We start from the raw sequence: 24,792 nt of genomic DNA, 5'->3' as shown, positions 1-24,792 counted from the left end.
TGGTGGCGGAATATGGATATCCAGAGTGATTAGTTTATGGTCAGATCTAATCAATGAGGGGTTGACATCCAGTGTGGAACACCGGTCACCCATGTTGGTGATGACCAGGTCCAATATATGTGGTCACCTCTGGTGGGGCTGTTGACCAGTTGATCCAGGGAGTTTGAGTTTATAAATTCTTGGAAATGTTGGGCAAGGGAGTTTGTACTTGAGTAGTTCTTCCAGTTAATGTTTGGGTAATTGAAATCACCCAATATCAGGGTGTTTGGTAGGACGTTTATGTTTCCCAGTGTTTCCAGGAATGCGGAATGGGGGTCCTGGGACATGGTGGGTGAGCTGTAGCAAGCTATAATTTGAATAGCAGTTTTTCCCGTTGTTAGTTGCACGTGGATGATCTCTGAAGCATCGTGCTGTGCCACTAACCTGGAGGTGTGGGTATCCTTGATGAATATGGATACTCCCCCAGGTTTTGTGGCCAAAATGTTTGGTATGAGTTGTAGCCTGGTAGTGCTGGCGTGCTCTCTGGAGCCTTAAACCAGGTTTCTGTTACTGCACATATATCGATTTTCTCCATACTGAGGAGTGCCTCGAGTGCGTGCATTTTGAATCTCTGCATTTAAGACAGCCACCAAAGAGCACTTTAAAAGTCACTGGTCCTGTCACAGCACTCATAGGTTCATAGGTAAATACTAGGCTATCTGCCCAAAGGCATTTATAAGCCTAGCCGTAATGTGTTGGCTTTCACCGTCCCCTTATATTAGTTCCCTGTGCCTCTGTCCAGCACAGCCATTGAAGTGATCCCTGGGGTAAACTTTCTGTTTCCCATCCACTCGTCAAGGCTTTTCTTGAAGAGGGTTAGCATGGAGTTCTGCCTAATGTAGACTGGAATCTTGTTCCAGAGCATGGGAAGTCTCTGGGACAGGAATCTATCCCTCCAGTACGTCCTATTTATTGTTGTGGTGAGGTTTAGATTCCTGGAGTGTGTGGCTCGAAGGGATATGGTTTTCTTTAGATGGAGCATGTCCATCAATTCTGGATTGGACATGGCCTTGTATGTCAGGCAGAGATCACCTCTGAGTAGGCGGTATGCAACTGAGTATAGCTGAAATTTCTTCAGTCGAGCTGCATAGGGCATCTGCTTGAGGCCAGTGATCCTCTCGGTGAGGCACCTCTGTGGTCCCTCCAGTCGCCGCAGGTGTCTTGTAAGGTACATCCCAAATGGGGCATTGTACTCTATGATGGGTCTGATGAGTGATGCGGAGAGGGGTCCAATCACCTCTTTTGATCTAGATGCAAACCCTTTTGTATTTCTGCCTGTTTGCTGTGTTCAAATGTAAATGGGGTCTATGGTGTCTGCTCTGCATTCTGATTCATTTTACAGTGGCTTTTTAGTAAAGTGAAAATGTGTGTAACTAATTTCTGGAGGGGTGGGGGCATGTTTGGTGGCAAATATAATGGGTTTGGTTTTCTACAAGCTGTGTTAATGTCAAGTTTTCAATGGGCAAAATGCCCCCCTACATTACGTCATTTACTATTTTACCTTTTTAAATGGTTTGTAATGTTAATTCTCTTCTACTCCATTCCTCAAGTCTTTCATATGTCAATGTTTTGACAGTTTTCAGATGTCAGTGCTTTTCAAACCAGTTTTTTTGCATGACAGTGTTTCTAGCCATTCTTCAGTGAATCTATATCAACTACTTTAGAAAGTGCTTCATGTTTAATATGGCAATGTTTTGACAGTTTTCAGGTGCCAATGTTTTTCAAACCAGTTATTTCAAATGCAGTGTTTCTAGCCAGTTCTTTCAAATGCCAGTGTTTATAGCCATCCATCTACAACCCCTTTTTCCCATTTTTGTACATGGGGTCATTGGGGCATCATTTAACAATACCAGTCATCTAGAGCCAAGGCCAGTTCTTTCTCAGGTCTTCAGTGAATCTATATCAAACTGCTTCATGTTTCATATCCCAATGTTTTTATGATCATTATCAAGTGCCAATGTTTTCAAACCAATTATTTTGCTTGCCAGTGTTTCTAGCCAGTTGTTTCATGCACCAGTGTTTCTAGCCTGTTCTTTCGTGTGCCAGTATACCTAGCCAGTTCATTCATGCACCAATATGTTACTGCACCCTACTAACACAGTTTTGCTAAATATGTTGCATATCAGGTAAGTACAGATTCAAGAATGAAGAGAGCAGCATCTTCATCACCGTCAACCAGCAACAAGAGAATGTGCAAGTGGCAGCATGTTTGGAAAATGGAATTCAACTGGATTGAGAAATTATGTGATGTCAAAGCATTCTGCAGGTACTGCAAAAAGGAATTCCTAGTGACCCGTGGTGTAAGAAGCAATGTCGCACGACATGAGGCAACTGAACAACATAAGACTGCTGTTCTTCAAGCAAAATCCTGTCACTGATGACAAAGTGGGCAAGGAACACAAACCTTGAGGCACCAGAACTTAGGATCATTGCAGCAGATGCCTCTGAGGTGTTCCATGCTAAGCACAATATTTCCTATAATAGTCTGGACTGTGCAATAAAGTTGGCCAGCCAGATGTACAGCTACTCGGACATTGCAAAAAAACTATCTTGTAGAAGAACCAAGGCTGAAGCTATTGTCAAAAATATTTTGGGACCGCACTCATTTGAATGACTCCTGCATGACCTTCAGAAACCAGGCACTTCACTTGCATTATCATCGGATGCTTCCAACAAGGGGAACATAAAATTATTTCTACTTGTTGTGAGGTATTTTTCTAAAGAAGAAGAAAGGGTGGTGAATGGCCTTTTGCACTTCAGTGAAAACCCTGATGAATCTGCCCAGGCTATATCATAGCAGATTTTGAACATTATGGAAAAGCACTCCTTGCCTTGGAACAGCATTTCATCATATGGAGCTGATAATGCCAGTGTGAATTATAAGAAGAAATTTGGTGTGTGTATAGCAGATTAAAAGAAAAGTGCCCATCACTCCAGAAGGCTAACTGTGTTACCCACATCATTCATAATGCAGCCAAAAAAGCTGCAGCACAACTACCTTATGATGTGAAAGTATTTGTGATGAAACTTTTCAGCCCTTTCTCAGGTTCTACCACAAGGACCAGAGACTTGAAAGACTTCTTTGAGTTTTCTGTCATGGAATTTGAGAGTCTCTTAAGACATGTGCCAACAAGGTGGCTGTCATTACTGCCAGCCATTGAAAGAATAGTGAAAAATCTCCAAATGCTTCAGTCCTATTTCCTCTCCCAGGAAGAAGAGGAGACCCCCCCCCCCCCGACAGATATGGCAGTACTCCTCAGCTAATGACCATGGAGAGAATGCATTGCCTACACTGCCCCATTATGCACTTTTTCAATGTTGTTCTTGTGGATTTCAATGAACATGTAACTACATTAGAAAAACAGCACTTACTGCCATTCAAACATCTTATCTAATGGTCTCATCAAGGAAAAACTGCAGGCAAGAGCTAAAGGTGCTTTCTTTGGAGGAAAACTTAGGGCACTTATGAGCACATAGAGTGCACTTCTTTTAACAAACTGAAAACAGACTTCATAATGTTATTGGAAACAGCAGTCAAGTGTTTAGAACAGTGGACTGATTATACTGAAAACAACTACTTGTTTACACTGTCTAAATTATCTTTAACTGAGCTCTTTGCTTTCAGTGACATACTCAGCGTGACCACTGCCCTGATTCTGCAGGATATAGACGAAGGCCATATTTTCTGGGACTATTTATCAATTAAGCCATTTCTCCAACAGTTATGTACCACAAGCTTGTCCCCAGAAGAAAAGTAGCTGAAGCTTTTTCATAGAAGGGCCTGAGCTGACTACACTATATCCAGTAATTACTAGGGTATTATCTATACCAACATCAAATGCATTTGCAGAAATAGTTTTTTAAATGGACAGATGTGTGAAATCAGTGTAGTGTGGACTTGTTAAAAGCCAAGCTAATGATGGCTAAAAATTACTGGATGAAATGTAGTATCTTTTATTCAAATATTGTATCAAACCGGTCGGTCCCTTCTTCAGGACATAAAATCAAATGTAAAGTACACATTTAAAAAAAGTGAATCTGATGTTATCAATTTTCATTCATTCTTGACAGTTGGGTTTCGTTTCCCTCTTCGGAACTGACTCGGCCATTGTAACAAGCTCACGCCAGCCAAAAACTCTCGAGCTAAGGTTACCCATAGTGCCTCTTTTCCCTTCCCTTCAGATCTCATTTACCACGTAGAGCTTCAAGATAAATTAGGCCATGCTCTCAAGCTAACTGATTATATTTTATACTTTTTTCCATAAATTTTCTGTCTTTAAAACTTCTCTAGCCTTTTTTCATACTTGTCTTTATAGTCTATAAAATTAGAGTGTGAGTGCCACATTTTCACCCCTTTTTTACCCTTTGGCATCTCTTACATACCATAGTTGGTATAGACCCTCCCTTCCCTTTTACCTCTGGTAATTCTCAAATACCATTGCTAATATCCTTTTCCTCTTTCTCTTTCTTCTCTTTACCCTATTGGGTAGTTTTCTTGTGTTACCATAGTTGGTACACCAAAAAAAAAATCTTGTTTCTCCTGTTGTGCATGTGTGTGATTGCATGCTCAGCAGTTAGCCAATTTATTTGAAATAATGATGGCTGACAAAAAAGGTACCACAGGTTTCAAACAGTGTGACCAATGTAGCAAGAAGATGCCCATCTCACATGGGCATCTTTCCAGCATGTATTTTCTAAGAGTACCACATTTACAGATTCAACCTCCTTGTGAGCTCTGTAAGGGCTTTAGTACCCAGACCCTGGCAGAGCGCAAAAACAAATTAATATTAAAAGGCTTATTGAAAACACCTTTATCGGAGGCTTTGTCTGAGGTAGAGGTGTCAAAACCTCCTAAAAAGGAAGCCAAGAAAAGAAGTCACTCGGTCCTGGCATCTCCTCAGTCTCCTCAATTTAAATCATCCAAAGACCAGATTTCTATGGAGCCAAAATCTAAGCATTTGAAATCGACACCAACACCTGTCTCAACACCAAAGTCTACAACCCCATCCACAGTACCATCCATTTCTACAGAACAGACAAGAGTTGCTATGGTACCAACACTTTCCACAGTACCTCAGACCCTCTCTGCACCAATAAGAGTCTCCCCTACAAAACTGGTCACTTCCACCCCAATACAAGTTTCTGGCTTGGTGCCAAAGGTCAAACCCCTACCCAGGACTCAAAATTCCCCATCAGTTGACCCCTGTGCAGATCAACAGTTCTGTCCATTCACTGATCACCCAGAGTCTCACTCAGGGATGTTTATTCACTCCACCAGGAGCCTTTCGGAGCTGACATAGCTTGACTGGTGGATCAGCTCTTAGCGGCCAGAGACATTCCAACCCCATCCAGGACCTCCTTCCAATCCAGAGTTGAGTTTTTTTCTCCACGGATTCCAATTTATTTTCCTCCTTCGACCTCCCCACAGGATTTGGAGCCCTTGGCGCCGACACCTCTTCCAGTGCCAGATTCTTCAATACCGATAGTGGATCTCACCTTGGGGCTGGAACACACTCTATGGACCTTGACTCAGTCAGAGCCGACCCACTCACAAGATCATGACTTGGCTGTTGGCTCGGAATCCCTAGTATGGAACCAATTTTCTTCCATAGCACCATGTACAGTTCCAGTTGCTTTGTCATTTCCGAGTCCTCTCACTGCTCTTTCTCTGGAGGTGGGCTCATTGGAGTGGGGTGTGACCCCAGTTCTGAGGTTGTCTTTCTTGGTTCTGGGTTCCCATCCCTTTTCAGGCGGGCATGCCTTTCAGATTATGGAGTGGGCATGCACCTCAGCAGGCTCACAGTTGGCACCCTTGACATCAGAATGTCATAAATACATCCTTTCTGGTTCACAGCTGACACAATCTACTACACTGTGACAGTGGGCAAGGGAGCATCAAGATTCTCTGGAAGAATCTCTTACTGAGGATACAGACTTGGATGAGGGGGAAGGGTCCCCACAGTCACCCCCTAAAGATGTCTCATTTGGAGACATCCTTGAAATCTTAAAGCAGGGGAGTGACTGCAAGTCCACCAACCCTTCCTCTGGGGAATCTGTTTTCTTGCAGGCTTTCCATGCCCAACCTTCTACTTCCTAGGTGACCCCGCCTGCAGATGAGTTAGTTAAGCTCATCATGCAGTGTGCATGGAAAGCCCCTGACACTGTAGAGCCAGTCCTCAGAAGACCTGACAAAATACTCTCCTCCCCAGAGGCTCACCCCCATTGGTCCAAGGGTTTAGCTGTGGATGCTATGATTGTGGCAGAGGCCACAAAAAAGGAACTCACGGAAGAGAGTCTTACTGTCCTTCCTCCAAACTGAGAGTCATGAACGATGGATAGATTAGGAAAGTGGGTTTATGCTTCAACAACCTTTGCCATTCGGTTGCTGAATTATTTGGCACATTTTACCCATCTTCAAAGGGACCTGATCACCAAGCTGTTAGGAACCCTAGCAGGAGCATTGTCTGGTGAGGTATGTGACAAAGTTGCCTCACAGCTGGCGACCTTAGAATCTATTTCTAACTCCTCCATGAGACTGAATGCACATACAACTGAAGGGATGGCCAGAACAGCAGTTGCAGGCATTGTCATGGGACGTCATGCCTGGATGCGCTTGTGTGATTTCACAGACCCCTTCAAGTCTTCCTTTGTCAATACTCCTGTTGACCCATCCTCATTGTTTGGCCAAAAAGTGAAAGACACATTAGCCAGGTGTGAAAAGGATGGAAAGACCCTTTTTGCTGTGGGTGTACGTTTTTCCACCCCTCAACAACCCTATTCCAGGAATCAGAGGAGTGGAAAGATGTGGTTAAGGAAGTCCCACAGGACACACGTGGCGAGTTTTCTCCCCGGGGTAGAGGGAAGAAACTCATCAGGAAGACGCCCCTCCCATGGCAGAGAAGGCCTGTGTAATCAGGGTTCCAGAGATTCTTTCTCTGGGCAACCCTATCAGGTGTCCTGAGGAGCAGCCCGATTGCTTACCTCTGGAGGCAGTCAGAGGAAGGTTCTCTCTGCACCACCTGGCCTGGCATTCAATAACATCAGATTCATGGGTGTAGACGATAATTACCAGAGGTTACCATATCCCCTTCGATCTTTATCCAAGACCGCAAAGGCTTATCTTCAATGTTCCACCCAGTCAGAGAGACATAGGAGTGCAAGAGATACAAAAGCTGCTCAAAAAAAGATTAATCCAAACAGTCCCACCACACCAAGAAGGATCTGCATTTTACTCAAGATTCTTTTAGTGCCAAAGAAGACATGGGACTAGAGGCCAATTCTAGACCTCAATATCTTGGAAAAGTTTGTCAAACAGACAAAATTCCAGATTATCATGGCTCAGTCTATACTTCCTTTTCTGGAGAAAGACAATTGGATGTGCTCTATAGATCTTCAGGATGCATATTACCACATAAAAATGGACAAGCACTCCAGAAGATACCTCTACTTCTGGCTGGAAGCCAGTCATTACCAATTTTGTGCATTGCCCTTCAGTCTCACCACAGCTTCCAGGGTGTTCACCAAATACATGGCAGCAGTGGCAGCTCATCTAAGACTGCAAGGATTCCAAGTGTTGCCATATTTAGACGATTGGCTCCTTACCACCCCCACCATGCATCTACTGCTTCATGCCTTACCTCTACTTCTGGCTGAAAGCCAGTCATTGCCAATTTTGTGCACTGCCCTTCAGTCTAACCACAGCCTCCAGGGTGTTCACCAAATACATGGCAGCAGTGGCAGCTCATCTAAGACTGCAAGGATTCCAAGTGTTGCCATATTTAGACGATTGGCTCCTTACCACCCCCACCATGCATCTACTGCTTCATGCCTTACCTCTACTTCTGGCTGAAAGCCAGTCATTGCCAATTTTGTGCACTGCCCTTCAGTCTAACCACAGCCTCCAGGGTGTTCACCAAATACATGGCAGCAGTGGCAGCTCATCTAAGACTGCAAGGATTCCAAGTGTTGCCATATTTAGACAATTGGCTCCTTACCACCCCCACCAGACATCTACTGCTTCATGCCTTGTACTACACTCTGGACCTAGCAGAACTTTTAGGCATTTCAATAAATAAAGAAAAGTCAAATTTAACACCCACCCAGAATTTGGAATTCATTGGAGCAATGTTCAATACAATATCCTATCTAGCTGCTCTACCTCGCCACAGACTGCAAAAGTTAAGGTCACAACTCAAAGCGATACGCTCTGAAAACGTAGTCCCAGGTCATTTAGTGTTACAACTACTAGGGTCATTGGCATTGACAATCTCCTGGTGAGATTCCACATGAGGCTGCTTTAATGGCTACTAGCATCACAATGGTCTCTGTTGCCTCACCCCTTGTCTTATCCAATTTGCATAATGAATCGATGCAAGCAGGATCTGAAGTGGTGGATGAAGCCAAAAGATGAGTTATGGAGTCACCCCCCCCCCTCTCAGCCCAAGGTTGTAATGACCACAGATGCATTCCTGATGGGGTGGGGCATTTTCAGGAAAAGACAGTCCAAGGCACTTGTTCCCCCTTAGAGGCCAATTTGCACAGCAATGTCCTAGAAGTGAGGGTGGTACTTCTAGCTTTGCAAGCATTCTAATCTGCCCTTCTGTTGGGGATGATTGCAATCCAGTCAGACAACTTGCCCGTCATCTGGTACATCAACAAACAGGGGAGGAACCAGATCCTATGTCAGGAAGCCATGAGACTATGGCAATGGGCGACTGCCTCCAACTGCTTTGTAATGGCAATACACATTCCCAGAATTTCCAACGTGATTGCAGAAAACTGAGCAGATGCATTCTCCTGCCTCACGAGTGGTCTCTCAATCATATTGGAGTAACGAAGATCTTTCGTCATTGGGGTCAGCCTTGCTGTGACCTGTTTGCATCTCCCACGAAGCACAAATGCAGTAGCTACTTTGCCCTAATCCCCCCTCAGGGGGAGTCCCCAAAAGATGCTCTTCTACATGATTGGCCCCCGGGACTTCTTTATGCCTTTCCTCCCATTCCCCTAATACCCCAGTTTTTGAAAAAGCCCAACGGTTGAGAACAAGGTGATCCTCATTGCACCCTTTTGGCCCCATCAAGTTTGGTTCCCCTTTCTTTGGCCTCATCTAGTTCACCGTCCGTTGACTCTGGACTCAACCCCAGGACTCTTGTCTCATCCACAGGGTCTGGGCCATCCCAGTCTAACAACTCTCAAGCTGACAGCTTGATACCTCCACTTCCAGTAATTGCCAGGCAGAATAATCTCTCTTCCCCAGTACAAAAGATACTTCTGGTTTCACATAAACCATCCACCAGGAAACTTTGCCTTAGAAAATGGAACAGATTTGTGATCTGGTGTCAAAGACTAGGCTTAAACCCCTTTTCAGCCTTGATTAATAAAATATTAGAATATTTGGCAGCTTTACTCCAATCAGGAGCTTCGGCTTCTACTATTAGAGCTCAATTATCGGTTATTTCAAATTTCCATATTGGCTTCGATGATTTTTCCCTGATATCTCACAACCTCTGCAAAACCTTCCTAAAGGGAGTTATGCATTTAAACCACCTTTTAAGGAACCGGTTGAACCTTGGAATTAGACATTAGTGTTACAAACTTTGACTTGTCTGTCCTTTGACCCAGCAGCCACCTGTGATATAAATTTTTTATCTTGGAAGACCTTATTCCTGGTAGCCATCACTTCAGCCAGGAGAATATCAGAATTGCAGGCCTTGTGTGTAAAGCACCCATGCATCATTTTTCATAGAGAGAGAGTATCCCTTAGGACTAACCCCTCCTTTCTATCCAAAGTTGTTTCAGACTCAAATATTAACCAATCCATTGACCTGCCAGTTTTCTTCCCAAATTTTTCGAACAAAGGAGAATATTGTTTGCATTTGTTGGATGTACACAGGCAATTATGTTTTAGTTGGACAGAACGAAATCCTTCAGAAAATCGGACCAGCTGTTCCTGTCCTTTTCAGGTCCTCAACTTGACTAACCAGTTTCCAAAGTCACCTTGTCGAAATGGTTAAGAGATTGTATCACCTTTGTTTATCATCAAAATAAAATGAGTCTGTCAACTTAAGTCAAGGCTCACTCTACCAGGTCAATTTCCACTTTGGTGGCCTTTCATTCTAGGGCCTCCATTGATGACATTTGTGCAACAGCTACATGGGCTACCCCTCATACTTTTAGCACTCGTTAAAAATTGGAATTCTCCAGGGGAAGTGCATCCTTTGGCTCTATGGTGCTCATGAATATCCTTCCATAAGGCCTCCTGGGATATATAGTAGCTAGGGACTCTGTCCCAACTGTCAAGAATGAATGAAGATCGACAACATCAGATAAAGAAGTTATGTTTTTACCATAATGTTCCATCTGTGTTGTCACTCTTCATTCATTCTTGACATCCCACCCTCCTACCCCCTCCAGAGGCTTCTGGTGGTCTGAATTAGGTCCTGGTTCAATTGTAGGGCAGTTGCTTAGGCAAAGCTTCCACTTTTACTTTCTAAGGGCAAACTCGATCTGAAGGGAGGGGAAGAGAGGCACTATGGGTAACCTCAGCTTGAGAGTTTTTGACTGGAGCAAGCTTGTTACAACAGACGAGTCAGTTCCGAGGACAGAACCGAAACCCAACTGTCAAGAATGAATGAAGAAAGACAACATAGATAGAACGTCATGGTAAGAACATAACTTTTTAGTCTACTTATCTTGTAGTGTGCAGTATGTAGTTTTGTATTATTTTTTGCTTTAGCTTTAATTTCCAATAAAAATAGTCCTAATTATGCACGTTTAGCTTGTGTGCAGTATATAGATTTTTAGTTTTCTTTCAGAATAGTCATGGTTATTCTAAGTAGAGCTCTTTTACTTTTTCCTAAATAAATATGTTTGTTTAATATGAGTAGTGTGTTTTTTTTCCTTTACAGTTTACTTACTGTTACAAGTGAGCGGTGTGTTTTTGCAGTAATGCTTCACTTGCTTCATTTAAATGGTTTGTGAGTTTTCAGTATGCTGTAATAACTTCACAATGTTGTACCCATAACTGCATCTCCTTCAACATCTCTGGTGATGTCATAGTGGAGTATAGCCAGTGTCATATTGGCCACACCCCCATGTCATACTGGCCACACCCCCATGTTCCACTTTGGCCTTGTTAAAAGGTGGCAAACCTAGACCAAGAGCATTCCACCTCTCACTGCAGCTACCCCACAGCAATCAGGTATATATACTGTAGCCACTGAGCCTACATTTAACAAAATTTCTATAATCTGCAGTACAATGAAAATCGTTCTTCCAGGGCACCACTCCATGCTACTGTATTCTTTACACCAGGGACACAATTTGCCTATGCTCAAAGAAGATCTGAGATTCTTATGTTTATTAAAAGTTTTTGTATACTCTGCAGTTCACCACTTGGTGGATGCTTATTCCATGGGCACAGAAATCCTACACAAAATGTCCTGAGGTATCAAACTTCACTTACTTTTTTTCTTTGTATTTGTGTACATCCATGAGCTCTGTAAACAAATGACCACTGTGACTTGTTTTCTACTGTATGCTAGTTCTCTGGATGCATGTATTGTTCAAAAATGGGAATCGCAGACTGTAGCTTTAAGCGACTACCTCCCCTGCATATAAAAAGGTCTGTCTTCATCAAGAGGAAAAAGAATGGGGACTGGTCATATTAATCATGTATATGAGCCCCTTATAAGCAGGCACTGTAAACCTTTTTTATTATACAACAGAATATTAACCTTTCATATTATATGTCAGGAGATAATGAGCCCCATAAAACATGGACACAGCCTCTCATATTACACGTGATAGACTAGAAAAAGTTCTGTAATAAAGCTTTCATACTTGGCTCCAAGGAATATTAGCCCCACTGATGCAGACACAGCCTCTCATTTTACATGTGTTACAAATTAGACTACTAAAGTCTGGTGATAGCCTCATAAAAGCAGGCATTTTCAATGTTCAGTGTGTAAACTACTCTATTAGATGGACCTTATGAAGCTCAGGTGAAAGTGTTTTCTTAGCTATAGTTCTATATTTGCAGCTCATAATGTATTGTCATGTTTTGTTTGTCAGAAGTTAAAAATAAAACCTTTTAACTAAGAATGAGGTTCCACAGTCTGCTGAGCTCGTAAAGCCTCGTGGGTCTTTCAGAAATATTAAAATAAGGGACTAACCTCTAAGCTTTGGGATTGGCTTCTTGTTTTTCCATTTCCCAGAGTTACCTCCCGTCAGCTCCTGTGGACCCCCCCCCCCCCACCATTGTCTGTAACTGTCTTTAAATAACTGACCTGTTGAATGTAAAGTATTAGAACAAGAATACTCATCCATCTACCTACTTAACTGAATAAACTATTGGAAACCTCAAGGTGTCTTTATTCCTCCCACAGGGAGGGTATCAGAGACAGAGTCTCCTATATCTGCTAGCTAAAGTGATTTTATCTGGAATTAGCCTTTATACTCTGTTTCAGAACCTAAAAACCAGGGAGAAAGGATTCTGCATACTTTGGATGTACATAGGCAGCTAAGGTACTATCTTGAGAGAAATAAGCCCTTTAAAAGTGCTGAACAGCTATTTATTTCTTATCAAGGGCAAAATAGTGACACCTTGTGTCTAAACAGACAGTTTCTGCTATTGTTTTTTTTTGTTATTCCCACCATGGCATATCTATTCCAGGCAATATCAAGGCTCATTCTACTAGTGCCTTGTCTTCTTCAATGGCATGTTGGAAAGAGGTGAAGTGTAGAAACATTCTACAGGCAGCTACAAGGCTCTCTATATATACCTTTACAAGGCATTACAAATTGTATTCCTTTTCTAAACCTAGGTCGAACTTTGCTAGGACCATTCTCTAGGGGTCCCTGGATCTATATCCTTCCTCCTGTCAGGTTGGATAGGCTTTGGTAATGAGATCATATAGGCTAATGGCTACTGCAACAGTGAGAAAGATGAGCATAGTACACTTGTGTAAATTGCACTTACCTATAACAATAGATGCTTGAATTCCTCTCTGAGTACCTCTCAACTGTCAAGATTTTTGCCGAATGGACAGATTTTTACTTAGTTTTTGGTCTGTTCCTCATAAAATGTGTGGCTTTCTGGCAAATCATTGAGGTTTTCTTCTTTCAGCTGTTCCTGTTAGGGATCACCACAGCAGATTATCTGTTTCCATTTATTCCTGTCTTCTGCATCTTGCTGTGTCACACCAGCCATGTGCATGTCCTCTCTCACCACATCCATAGACCTTATCTTGGGCCTGCCTCTTTTCCTCTTACCTGGCAGCTCCATCCTTAGCATCCTTTTTCCATTATACCCAGCATCCCTCCTCAGCACATTTCCAAACCAAAGCAATCTCACCTCTCTGGCTTTGTTTCCAAATCGTCCAACCTGAGCTGACCCTCTAATATACTGATTTCTAATCCTGCCCATCCTTGTCACACTCAATGAAAATCTTAACATCTTTAACTCTGCCACCTCCAGGTCTGACTCCTGCCTTTTTGTCAATGCCACTGTCTCCAACCCATATAACATAACTGGTCTCACTACACTCTTGTAAGACCTTCCCTTTCACTCTTACTGGTACCCACCTGTCACAAATCACTCCTGACACTATATTCCACCCAGTCCACCCTGCCTGTACTCTCTTCTTCACCTCTTTTCCACACTCACCATTACTCTGAGCTGTTGATCCCAAGTATTTAAACTCATCCACCTTTGCCAACTCTACTCCCTGCATCCTCACCATTGCTCTAGCATCCCTCTCATTCACACACATATATTCTGTCTTAGTCCTGCTGACCTTCATTTCATTTCTCTCCTTTCTAGAGCATATTTCTTACTCCCCAGGGTCTCCTCAACCTGCTCCCTACTCTCACTACAGATTACAATGTCATCCGCAAACATCATATTCCACGGGGACTCCCGTCTGTCAACCTGATCATTGAGGACTGACATTGCTAAATAATGCAGCATTGGACTGGACATTCTGAATTCACCATAGGTGTGAGTGGGCATGTGTGTGTGTGGTGGAGAACTACTGTGGCAGGGCTAGACACCTGGTAGTGTAAACCTTGTCTCTAGATGATTGTCACTGTTGAAGTGATACCCTGACCCCTGTGCAAAAATGGGAAAAAGAGGTTGTGGATGGATGGACTGAGTTTTAGACTTCATATGCTTCAGAAAATGCCTGCTAATGTAAAACCTGTTATTCTATCAACTTTCTACATTAACAAGAGCAATATTTAAAAATTGTCCCTATTTGTGGGCCTTTGTCTTCCCATTATTTATGGCTTTGTCCACATTTCTTGTACTAAGAGGTTGAGAGGTATACCTTGCTGCTGCAGTAGCTGCACCCACTCTTCTTTCCCCTATTCTTGTATATAGTTGTAGTTGGGGTGTGAAAAACTGAGGGGCTGCCAGATAGAATTTTGTAGATAATTCAGTGTCATTGTAAATATTAATATAATCCACAGGCTTGTTTTACAAATGTAAAGAAAACTACATGTTAGGATTAAACTATATGTTGTACTGAGCTTCAAAAATGTAACCACAGTGCACCCTGCTGGAAGAAAGCTGTTAAGTAAAGAATTTTACAACTGTGTTTGATCTCAAGCTCGGAGACAGGGTGTCTTGGCTAGGAATTTTACTATTATTTTAAGACAGAGATAATTACTAGATTTTACATGTAAAGTGTCCTTTATTGCTCCATCTTCCTGGCAGGTGCAAGATTACAAAGATATGTTAACTTTTGTGTTCTGCAAGCCTGGGAAACTTTAGCACAGGTATCAATAATGATGTGATTTGAAATGACTCAGCAGTACTGTGTATTATCATTTTAAGGGCTATCTCAGAAAGAAAGAAGATAATTTTGTATCTTGTCTTGGATCTAGTAAGAACATCCACTCACCAGCGTTGCTTGCTCTGTATGTAAGTAGTATTTAGAACAGTGATTTCTCTCAGAGATAGCTAGGAATATAGCTAGATTAGTCTAGCTGTTTTCTATATTTATGTCAGACTATCCTACAATATTGTTTTAAAGTATTTCCTGTGATTTCTGAACTCTGTAATGTCATTGTGTTGAAGTAATAAGTATTGTCTTGTGTTTTTATTATTTATTATTAAATATTTTTAAACCTTTCAATGTGGCTGCTTTGTGTAGAGATAACTTAAGCTCTAGAATACATGCATGTATTTGGTGATACTGTATAAGCCACTCCAGTAGCCTTAAAAGTTCTAATCACACTTACTATCTGGATAGCAGTAATATTGCACAATTGAATTGGACACCCTTTGGTAAGGGCTTTTATAGTAACTGATAGTAGTGGCTGGTGTAAGTTGGTACTACCTTATAGTCTGAGCAGAAAGGGGGCATAGCTGGAGAACCTGTGCCAGCCTTCCCCAGGAGTGTCTGTGTGTTTGTATATAAATCAAATCTCAAAGTGTGTGTGTGTGTGTGTGTGTGTGTGTGTGTGTGTGTCAGCTGAGTGGGCAGGTACACAAAGCACTGGTTGAACAGAGAGAGTGCTGGAGGTTTTGGCTTGACCACTAGGCTGAGATCTGAACCCTATAGCTGTGCCAGTGGGGAGTCTTATTGGGGATCTGGAGAGAAAGGGAGAAATCAGACGCAGACTGACTTTGATCTCTGTATGCTCTTAAGAGAAATTGTTCTTTACTGTGTGTGTACTTGTCAACCTCCCAATGTGGACACCACCCACTGGTGTTAGTGGTGAGGAATGAGACTCCTTGATTACTGGGCCAGTGCACGGGTGTCACATGGGGTATAAAGTAGGGTTATGTTTGTTTTACTTTATATGTTACTGTCTTTTTGGTTTGGTAAGTTCTAGCCTCTTAGGCTGTTCTCTCACTGTATGGGCAAGAAAGTCCTGAAGAAAGATTCACTATGACTGCTGATTTTCCTCCTTGGGATGTTCCAATCAGCAGTCAGAGAGAAAAAGTGTGTGTGTGTGTGGGGGGGGGGGGGGGGTCAGAACTTTTTGAAGCTGGGCAGCTGTTGTTTCTTAAGCAGGAAACAATCCATATAGCCCATGGGTTACTGAAGCAGTGAGGAATTTGAACATCTATTGTTATGGGCACGTTCAACTTACACAGCTGTACTTTTCTTATAACATCTTTCTTGTGAATTCTAGCATTTAACCTGTACCCTTTCTTGAAAATAGTAAAAACCAAATAACAATAATAATTTGAATCCCATCAAAAGATGTATTAAATTTTAAAAACTCAGTGGTTGTATTAAATAAAGAGTACAAAAGATTAAATGTCATTTTTTCATATGAAGAATCATCAGTGCAACACTGGATAGAATTCAATGTTAGCCCAATGACGTAAGTTACACATGAAAAATTGCTCTTAATAAGCCATAACCAAACTGACATAACTAGGAGATAGCCTCCCCCTTGTCTGCTGCATGTTGCTATCTAAAGAAATTGCCTTCATAAAATGCAAAATTATAACTTAAAATAATGTCCAACATTTCAGTCCAAGCAGCAGCTTCCTTGTTGTACCTAAGGTTTTTACCTAACATGATGATCTAGAATGGCGTTTCACTGGTGCGCTACAGGTTCTTTTTGAACTTTCTATAATGCATAATCTAAACATGGCAGTAGCAGATACAGCTTTATTCTGTGCTTTAATGGGTATAAATTTACAGTCTTTTCTTGAACTTCCAATGAATTCATTCAGTGATAAGTATCTAGGGGTTAATGACACAAATTCACCTCCAGTTATGGATAAGTTTAGGCAACTGGAAGAAGACTAAATAGGCTCCAATGAGATATGTTATTTTATTTTAATTTTTTTTCTATAGAAAGTGGTAACATGGACAGATATTCCAGGGTCTTTATAGTTTTGGTATTATGCTCAGATAATATATATTTTTTAAGAAATGGAAAGCTCCTAATCACCCTACTGGGCTTTCATATCTAAATAGCACATTAATTCAGAGTTCCACCAGTTTTATTTTTAATTCAGATATATTACATTTCAAACACATTTTGAAACTAAACTGGAGAAAGAAACACACAACAAAAGAAATATAAGCTTAAGAAGTTTGAAATATTTTACAGTGATTACATTAATAGGAATATATATTTCAATTTTAAAAACATTGCTGAGTTGCATTGTGTCTTTGTGGATTTAGAGAAAGCATATGACAGGGTGCCTAGAGAGGAGTTGTGGTATTGTATGAGGAAGTCGGGAGTGTCAGAGAAGTATGTAAGAGTGGTACATGATATGTACGAGGGTAGTGTGACAGAGGTGAGGTCTGCGGTGGGAGTGACTGATGCGTTTAAGGTGGAGGTGGGATTACATCATTGTTCAGCTCTGAGCCCTTTCTTATTTGTAATGGTGATGGACAGGTTGACAGACAAGGTCAGACAGGAGTCCCCGTGGACTATGATGTTTGCAGATGACATTGTGATTTGTAGTGAGAGTAGGGAACAGGTGGAGGAGGCCATGGAGAGGTGGAGATATGCTCTAGAGGGAAGAGGAATGAAGGTCAGCAGGACTAAGACAGAATATATGTGTGTGAATGAGAGGGAGGATAGAGGAATGGTGAGGATGCAGGGAGTAGAGGTGGCGAAGGTGGATGAGTTTAAATACTTGGGATCAACAGTTCAGAGTAATGGTGAGTGTGGAAGAGAATTAAAGAAGAGAGTACAAGCAGGATGGAGTGGGTGGAGAAGAGTCTCAGGAGTGATTTGTGACAGGCGAGTACCAGTAAGAGTGAAAGGGAATGTCTACAAGAGGGTAGTGAGACCAGCTGTGTTATATGGGTTGGAGACAGTGGCATTGACAAAAAGGCAGGAGTCAGAGCTTGATGTGGCAGAGTTGAAGATGTTAAGATTTGCACTGGGTGTGACGAGGATGGACAGGATTAGGAATAAGTATATTAGAGGGTCAGCCCAGGTTGGAAGGTTTGGAGACAAAGCCAGAGATGCAAGATTACGTTGGTTTGGACATGTGCTGAGGAGGGATGCAGAGTATATTGGGAAAAAGATGCTAAGGATGAAGCTTCCAGGTAACAGGAAAAGAGGAAGGCCTAAAATAAGGTTTATGGATGTGGTGAGAGAGGACATGCAGGTGGTTGGTGTGACAGAGCAAGATGCAGAGGACAGGAGGAAATGGAAACGGTTGATCTGCTGTGGCGACCCCTGATGGGAGCAACCGAAAGAAGAAGAAGAAGATTAAAAACATTGCTGAGTGTTCTATACCACTGACTAATCAGAGTGGCCTTCACATGGAATGATATAGTCAGGCAGAATGTGCGGATTTTCTAGATCATTATAACAACCAGTTCCATAGACATTTTCTAGGGATAGATGATCAGGATAATGGTGGGTAGTAGAGTGATTTGATGAAACCAGTACACTACCACTTGTCCACCCAGAGTGAAAAAAGAAGTCACAATAGCAAGTGGCAAGTGGTGTTTTTTCAGCAGCAGAATCTAGGGGAAGCAAGGACTTTGATAGCTATAGTAACACAGCATGCACCTCCAGCCTTCTTGCCAAAACCGCATTGACAGTACAATAACATGGAGTCACAGGGAAGAAGGTAATAATGGTATGAGATGGCTATGACTTTAAAATTGTTAATTTATTTCAACAATGCCAACAGCAGCTGCAGATCTGGCACATAGCAAGGGCTGGAGCTTTGTTCCCTCATGAAGAATGAGTCTTATGGATGCCATTACTAGTCTTGAGCAATATACCCACCCATAAGTTGAAATTGCATTGTTTGTTCAATAAGCTGCATGCACAATGCACCTTATTAAAGAAACTGATTATTAATTTCCCCTTGTCTGTGAATTTCAAAAATGATGTGAATGTGAAATTAATGATGCATTAAAATCATCTCCTACAAAAAAATATTATAATTTGACTTGACAAAAAAATGCCATCTTAAATTACTTAACTAAAGACAAAAAAAGTAGCTATGGCAGATAAAGGCAGGATGCTTACTATTTTAGAATTTAGACCATGACTTTTATAATAAGATAATGTCTTTGTTATTGAATGATACAGTGTCTGAGAGGGTATCACTGTAATTAATAGGAACTAAAGACATATAGAGTTGTTTAATGAACAGCTTCTTTAATGTCTAATTGATTTGGGTTTGGCAGAATTATTAAATACTCAGCATCCAAAAGTAAGTTATATTTTCCATTGACCACAAAATGCACACAGGTTTGGAAAACCCTTCTTTTAGGACAATAATGGTAAAAGCCAGTTGTAAGATGGAGACATTGGCAATATTTTTAGAAAATATTATAAAAATTATGTGACTTCTATTCCATCATTTATTAAAGAGTCTGCTAACCTCTGAAATAAATTTAGAGGCATTCAAGTGGAGGAGAATGATTTGCTATTAAGTACTGATGTTGAATCACTCTATTTTATTATTGTAATGGATAGAGCTAAAGCTAGTTCATTTGGTACCCTGTATAATTCCCAGGATTGATGTCCCCCCTCTTCCCAAAGCTAAGGGCCAAAACATGTCCTTGGAACTGCAGAAGTGTAGCAAAAAGCTTTTACTAGCTCCTTTCTGCAGTTCCTGACATTTAAAAGGCATTAATTTAAACAGCCATGCTACCAATCATGACTGCTTAACTGAATGCTGAGACTGCACTTGTACCCAGCTGGCATTTCTTCTGAGGTGTTGAGCTTGCTTCCTAACAGCTATTACCTAGGGAAGATACTGCTTTACCCCACCATAGCTACTCTGCTATCAAGGGACATTGGGTTGGAATATTTCAGAAACCTATATGATGGTGATGTTGTAGCTATTTCTTCTGCTGATTATTAACCAAAATATTGGATATTATTTTAAGTTATAATTTTGGGTTTTATAAAGGGTTTTTAGACTGTTAGAAGGAGTGGCCATGGGGTGGCTGTGGCTCCCAGATGTCCCAGTTTGGTTATGGCTTACTGGGGGCATTTTTTTATAATCATTGAACTAATATTAGCTTCTATAAGCTTACATTATTTTCATACTGGGTTCTTTTTTTATTTATTATTAATACAACAACCACATTTTTTAAATTTAGTGTGACTTTCAACAGCACACAAATTGGCTTTTGGGATATTACCATTTTCAAGAAAGGGGATGGGCTGAGTACAAAGGATTCACCAGAAAGAAGTTACAAGAAATAGTTTACTTGAATTATACTAGCATACATCTGTGCTGGCTAAAAGATGATATAGTCAAGGGAAAAGCTATTAGGACTTGTGTGACAGAAGAACAGGAGATATAGAGAATGAAAGTGTGTTATTACACAATAGAATTATTGAGGTGAATACCCTTCAGCTTTGGCAAATAGGAACATCAGTAAAGTATCAGCGACTAGAAGTGCATAATACTGACCACATGTATTAAAGTCTTCAATATTTGAAGTGGAGAGCAGAGAACATACTAAATAATAATGGTAATAGTAATAATAATAATAAATGCATCTGGGAAGTTTCTTCCTGGGGCTCCACTGAAAATAGGCTCTGTCCTAGTCAGACTTTCCCAGTCAACAAATGTTAAGTAAAGAAAATAAATAAAAAAACAGGTTGTTGATAAATAAATAACCATGTTTTATTACATTCTGTAGGTGCACTATTATAGCAATAACCCACGCCTGGGTGTGGGTAATGCTAAATTTACCCACGGTTGGCGTGGTTTGGTCCCGAGTGCCCGAGACCAAACAAAGCCAACCGTGGGTAATTAGCATTACCCACACCCAGGCGTGTTATTGCTATTATATGACATTATTTAAGAAAAGAAACTGTTACTTTTCTTAAATAATGGCATAGTATAATGCCTGTTTACTGCCCTTCCGCAGATGTCTTGGCATCCGCGGCAGTTCTGATGTACTGCGCGCGCAGTACATCAGAGTTGTGAGCAAAAGCGGAGAAAGCAAGATCTCCGTTGCTTTTATGTCTCGCTATGTTAAATGAGTTTAACATAGCGAGACAGTTTAAAATAAGCAACGGACATCTCCGTTGCTTATTTTAAACTGTCTCGCTATGTTAAACTCATTTAACATAGCGAGACTAAAAGCAACGGAGATCTTGCTTTCTCCGTTGTTAAACACTGCCTCGCTATGTTAAATGGGTTTAACATAGCGAGACAGCTTTAAAATAAGCAACGGAGATCTTCGGTGCTTATGTTAAAGCTGTCTCGCTATGTTAAACCCATTTAACATAGCAGACAGTGTTTAAAACGAAGTTATACTAATGGAAAAAAGTCCGGGCGACCGGACCTTTTTCCATTAGTATAACTCGATTTACAACGGGCACGCTGGCCAATCAGCGTGCACGTTTTGGGGGGATCATGGTATAATAAAATATAATATGCAATAATTGGTAGATTGTTTGTAGCAATTGGAGTATGCAGAACCAGGTGATGGATAAAATTTGTTTTAAAAAGGACACAAAATTTGAAAGATTTTTTTTCAGACAAGACAGAAACAAAACAGTCAGAATACAGATAAAGGTTCAAATATTAGACTTCTGAAAAGTATAGCCATTTGTGGAAGTTGACATCAGTGTGTATGAATCAATATTGGTAAAGCATTTGGATTCATGTTTTTGTGCTTTCCAGGTCTTATAATTGTTTATCTAAGAATGTGGTCTGTACAGCTATGTGCAAAACATGTCCTGTTTTTTATGTGATGAACACAACTCCTCATCTCTAAGTTAGAGTACAGGAAAACTATCATGCTTTAAGGACAAATCATTTGAATAAATGCATTGGAAAAACATTCAAAAAGTTATATTGATAACATTTTTTGTTTTCATTATTGATTTCATGGTTCCATGCATTAGTCTACAATATATCTTTGAATATAAGAAATGTCTGTGATAGGTGAGACTGGATGTCACATTTCCACCTGGTATTAATGAAATAGTAAATTTTAAACCAGTAGGAGATTGAAACATTATTAACCTTTAGTTATTGATCTGTGCTTCCTCTAAATGGCTAATAATTGATTTGATGGTGTTTTGCACACTTTATGAGCTGCAGACTTCCTAAATTTTTATTGGTTAAAGTTTTATCACATGACTGTTGTGCATGTTATTTAAGGAGGTTTTTTGTATTTCACTAGCACAGTCTGGAGTCTCAGTTTTTTACACATTTTATTTTAATGTCTTACAGACAGAGGCAAGTTGTAGGAGTATATTTTGGATTTAGTTTGGCATCATTTTAATGACTGCTTACAAGGCTCTGTCAGACTTTAGAAGTTACTTTTTGGTGTCACTCTGAAGAAAAGTAATTATTTAGTATCTTTTTTAACTTATTGATCATTGTAACGCAAATGTGAAATGGAAGCAGTATAAGGGTTGGAATGAGTTTATTTACAGCCTGGATTTAGTGTTGCATTGTATTGTATTATGTGATATTCCAAGTGTTTGAAAAGTAATAACACATTTTAAATAACCTGCATCACTTGGCTAATAAGGGTGCTGTAATCATATTTTTGGCATAGCTGTCCAAAATATATTAGAGACAGAAATAATATGCAGTCTTCTGAACTGAAACTTTAAACACTAAGTAACTGCTTTACCATGGATAACATTTTATATAGCAGGAAGTGAAGGCATACAAAAGAAAATTTGAGCACAAACACAAGGAATAATGATGCAATGCAGTTTGGTTTCTTGCAGCCCAGTGTGTAGTAACCTTTACATCAGTGGTGATATAAAAGGGGACTCTCCAGAAGGGGGAATGTTGCCTTTCTAGGGCTATGATATCATGCAGTGTTACTTTGCTTTTTGTGTAAGTGATATTTAAGAGTTTCCTTGATAACCAAGAAGTGTCTGTAAAGTGATCAGGGCTGAGCTCTTTGGAGATATTAGATTGTAAGTGACTTTACATGAATAGGATCAGGTCACCTGCATAGTCTGATGTATGAAGGTCGGGGTGATTAAAAAAGCAAATACCTAGGAAGCTTTTGAACTATGATATGCAATCAGGAAGAACATATTAGCGAGTTCTGTAAGAAGAATAGGATGGCTGATAGAATTTATTGACTCCATAAACCATGCAACTGTAAGTTTACCATAGACCCTACTTTGATAAATAAACCTGGTAGATGCCATTAAAGCAGTGCTGATAATTATGGGTTCGACAAAACTCATGTTGTTCATCGGTGGATAGGTCATACTTTCTCAAGTGCTCCTGTGCAGCTGTGGAAGTAGATGTCTCAAGAATTTTTGAGAGAATAAAAAGCTAGTAGGGTACTGGCTGAAGTACCATTTTTGGGAGACGTTTGTCTGTGATGTGCTTCAAATGATCAGAGAAGAACCCATTTGGTAGTAAAAGAAAATGTATATTAAAAAAGGAATAAAGAAATGTTTATGAAACCTTTGCATTTCTGAATTAATCTGGGTTGTTGTCTGCTGCCTCCCATACATCCACTTGCAGGACGCTTTTGGGGGCATTTGATAATGAAGTGACTGGCTGCATCCTGTTATATCACTTTGTCATGGTGTAGTACTATAGCAATAACCCATGCCTGGGTGTGGGTAATGCTGGATTTACCCATGGTTGATGTGGTTTGGTCACGAGGGTGAAGCCCGAGTGGCTAAAACAAAGACAACCGTGGGTAAATCCAGCATTACCCACACCCAGAAGTGGGTTATTGCTATTATACAATGACATTATTTAAGAAAAAAATAATTACTTTTCTTAAATAATGGCATTGTATAATGCCTCCTTGCTGCCTTTCCGCAGCTGTCTGGTATTCTGCGGCATTTCTGATGTACTGCGCATGCGTATGCTTACGCAGTACATCAGAGCTGTGGGCAAAAGCAACGGAGAAAGAAAGATCTCCGTTGCTTTATACAAAGTGTCTCGCTATGTTAAAGGAGTTTAGCATAGTGAGACAGCTTTAAAAAAGCAACAGAGAATCTCCGTTGCTTTTTTTAAAGCTGTCTCGCTATGTTAAACCCATTTTACATAGCGAGACATCTTTAAAAAAGCAACGGTGATAGGAAGATCTCCGTTACTTTTTTTAAAGCTGTCTCACTATGTTAAACTCGTTTAACTTAACTCGTTTAACATAGCGAGAGAGTGTGTAAAAAGCAACGGAGATCTTGCTTTCTCCATTGCTGTAAAAAACAAAATTATACTAATGGAAAAAGTCCAGGCAACTGGACCTTTTTCCATTACTATAACTCTGATTTACAATGTGCACGCTGACCAATCAGCGTGCACATTTTGGAATATTAATGGGGGTCGTTGTATAATATGCAATACTATATAGACGTAGTTATATAGAATACTAATCTTTCTTTAATGGAGATTCTCATGATTATATACTCTCCACTTCAAATCAGAAACGTGAAAAGTAAAGCATTTGATGGGCTGCATATTTACAGAGGCACTTCAAAAAGGTAATACCTCAAGGGGTGTTCTTGGTATTCTTGCATTGATAGTATGTAGATCCTAAGCAGAAATTCCTGACATAACTAAATGAAACTAAAGTCACTTTTCAGGTTTGGCATGGAACTGATTGGAATATATGGGGATAAAGAAATCCTGCACAGTATGAAAGCCAAATCTGAGGTATTAAATCTTGAGAGTTAACTGATGCCCTAGTTAGAATTATACTGTGGATCATACCTGTGGCATTTTAAATGTCTGTAACATGTTTGCTTTGTTTGCAGTTGCATTAGCCTATTCAAGAATGATAGATGAGATATTACTGTTACATAATCATGTTAAAGACCTTCATCAGAGAAAGAAAGTTACCT

General features: G+C 40.6%; 1 protein-coding gene across 1 annotated transcript in view; it reads left to right on the top strand.

Annotated features, from left to right (window-relative positions):
• RSPH1 (radial spoke head component 1) overlaps nt 1-24,792 on the top strand; it is a 607,409-nt gene that overhangs the window by 279,136 nt on the left and 303,481 nt on the right. The gene's annotated exons all lie outside the window — the stretch shown is intronic.

Source organism: Protopterus annectens, chromosome 5.part0 (assembly GCF_019279795.1).
Source record: "Protopterus annectens isolate FY-2018-M chromosome 5.part0, PAN1.0, whole genome shotgun sequence".
In the NCBI taxonomy this organism is placed as follows: domain Eukaryota; kingdom Metazoa; phylum Chordata; order Ceratodontiformes; family Protopteridae; genus Protopterus; species Protopterus annectens.
Note: the sequence above shows the minus strand (reverse complement) of the source record. Positions and strands in the feature narration are given on the sequence as shown.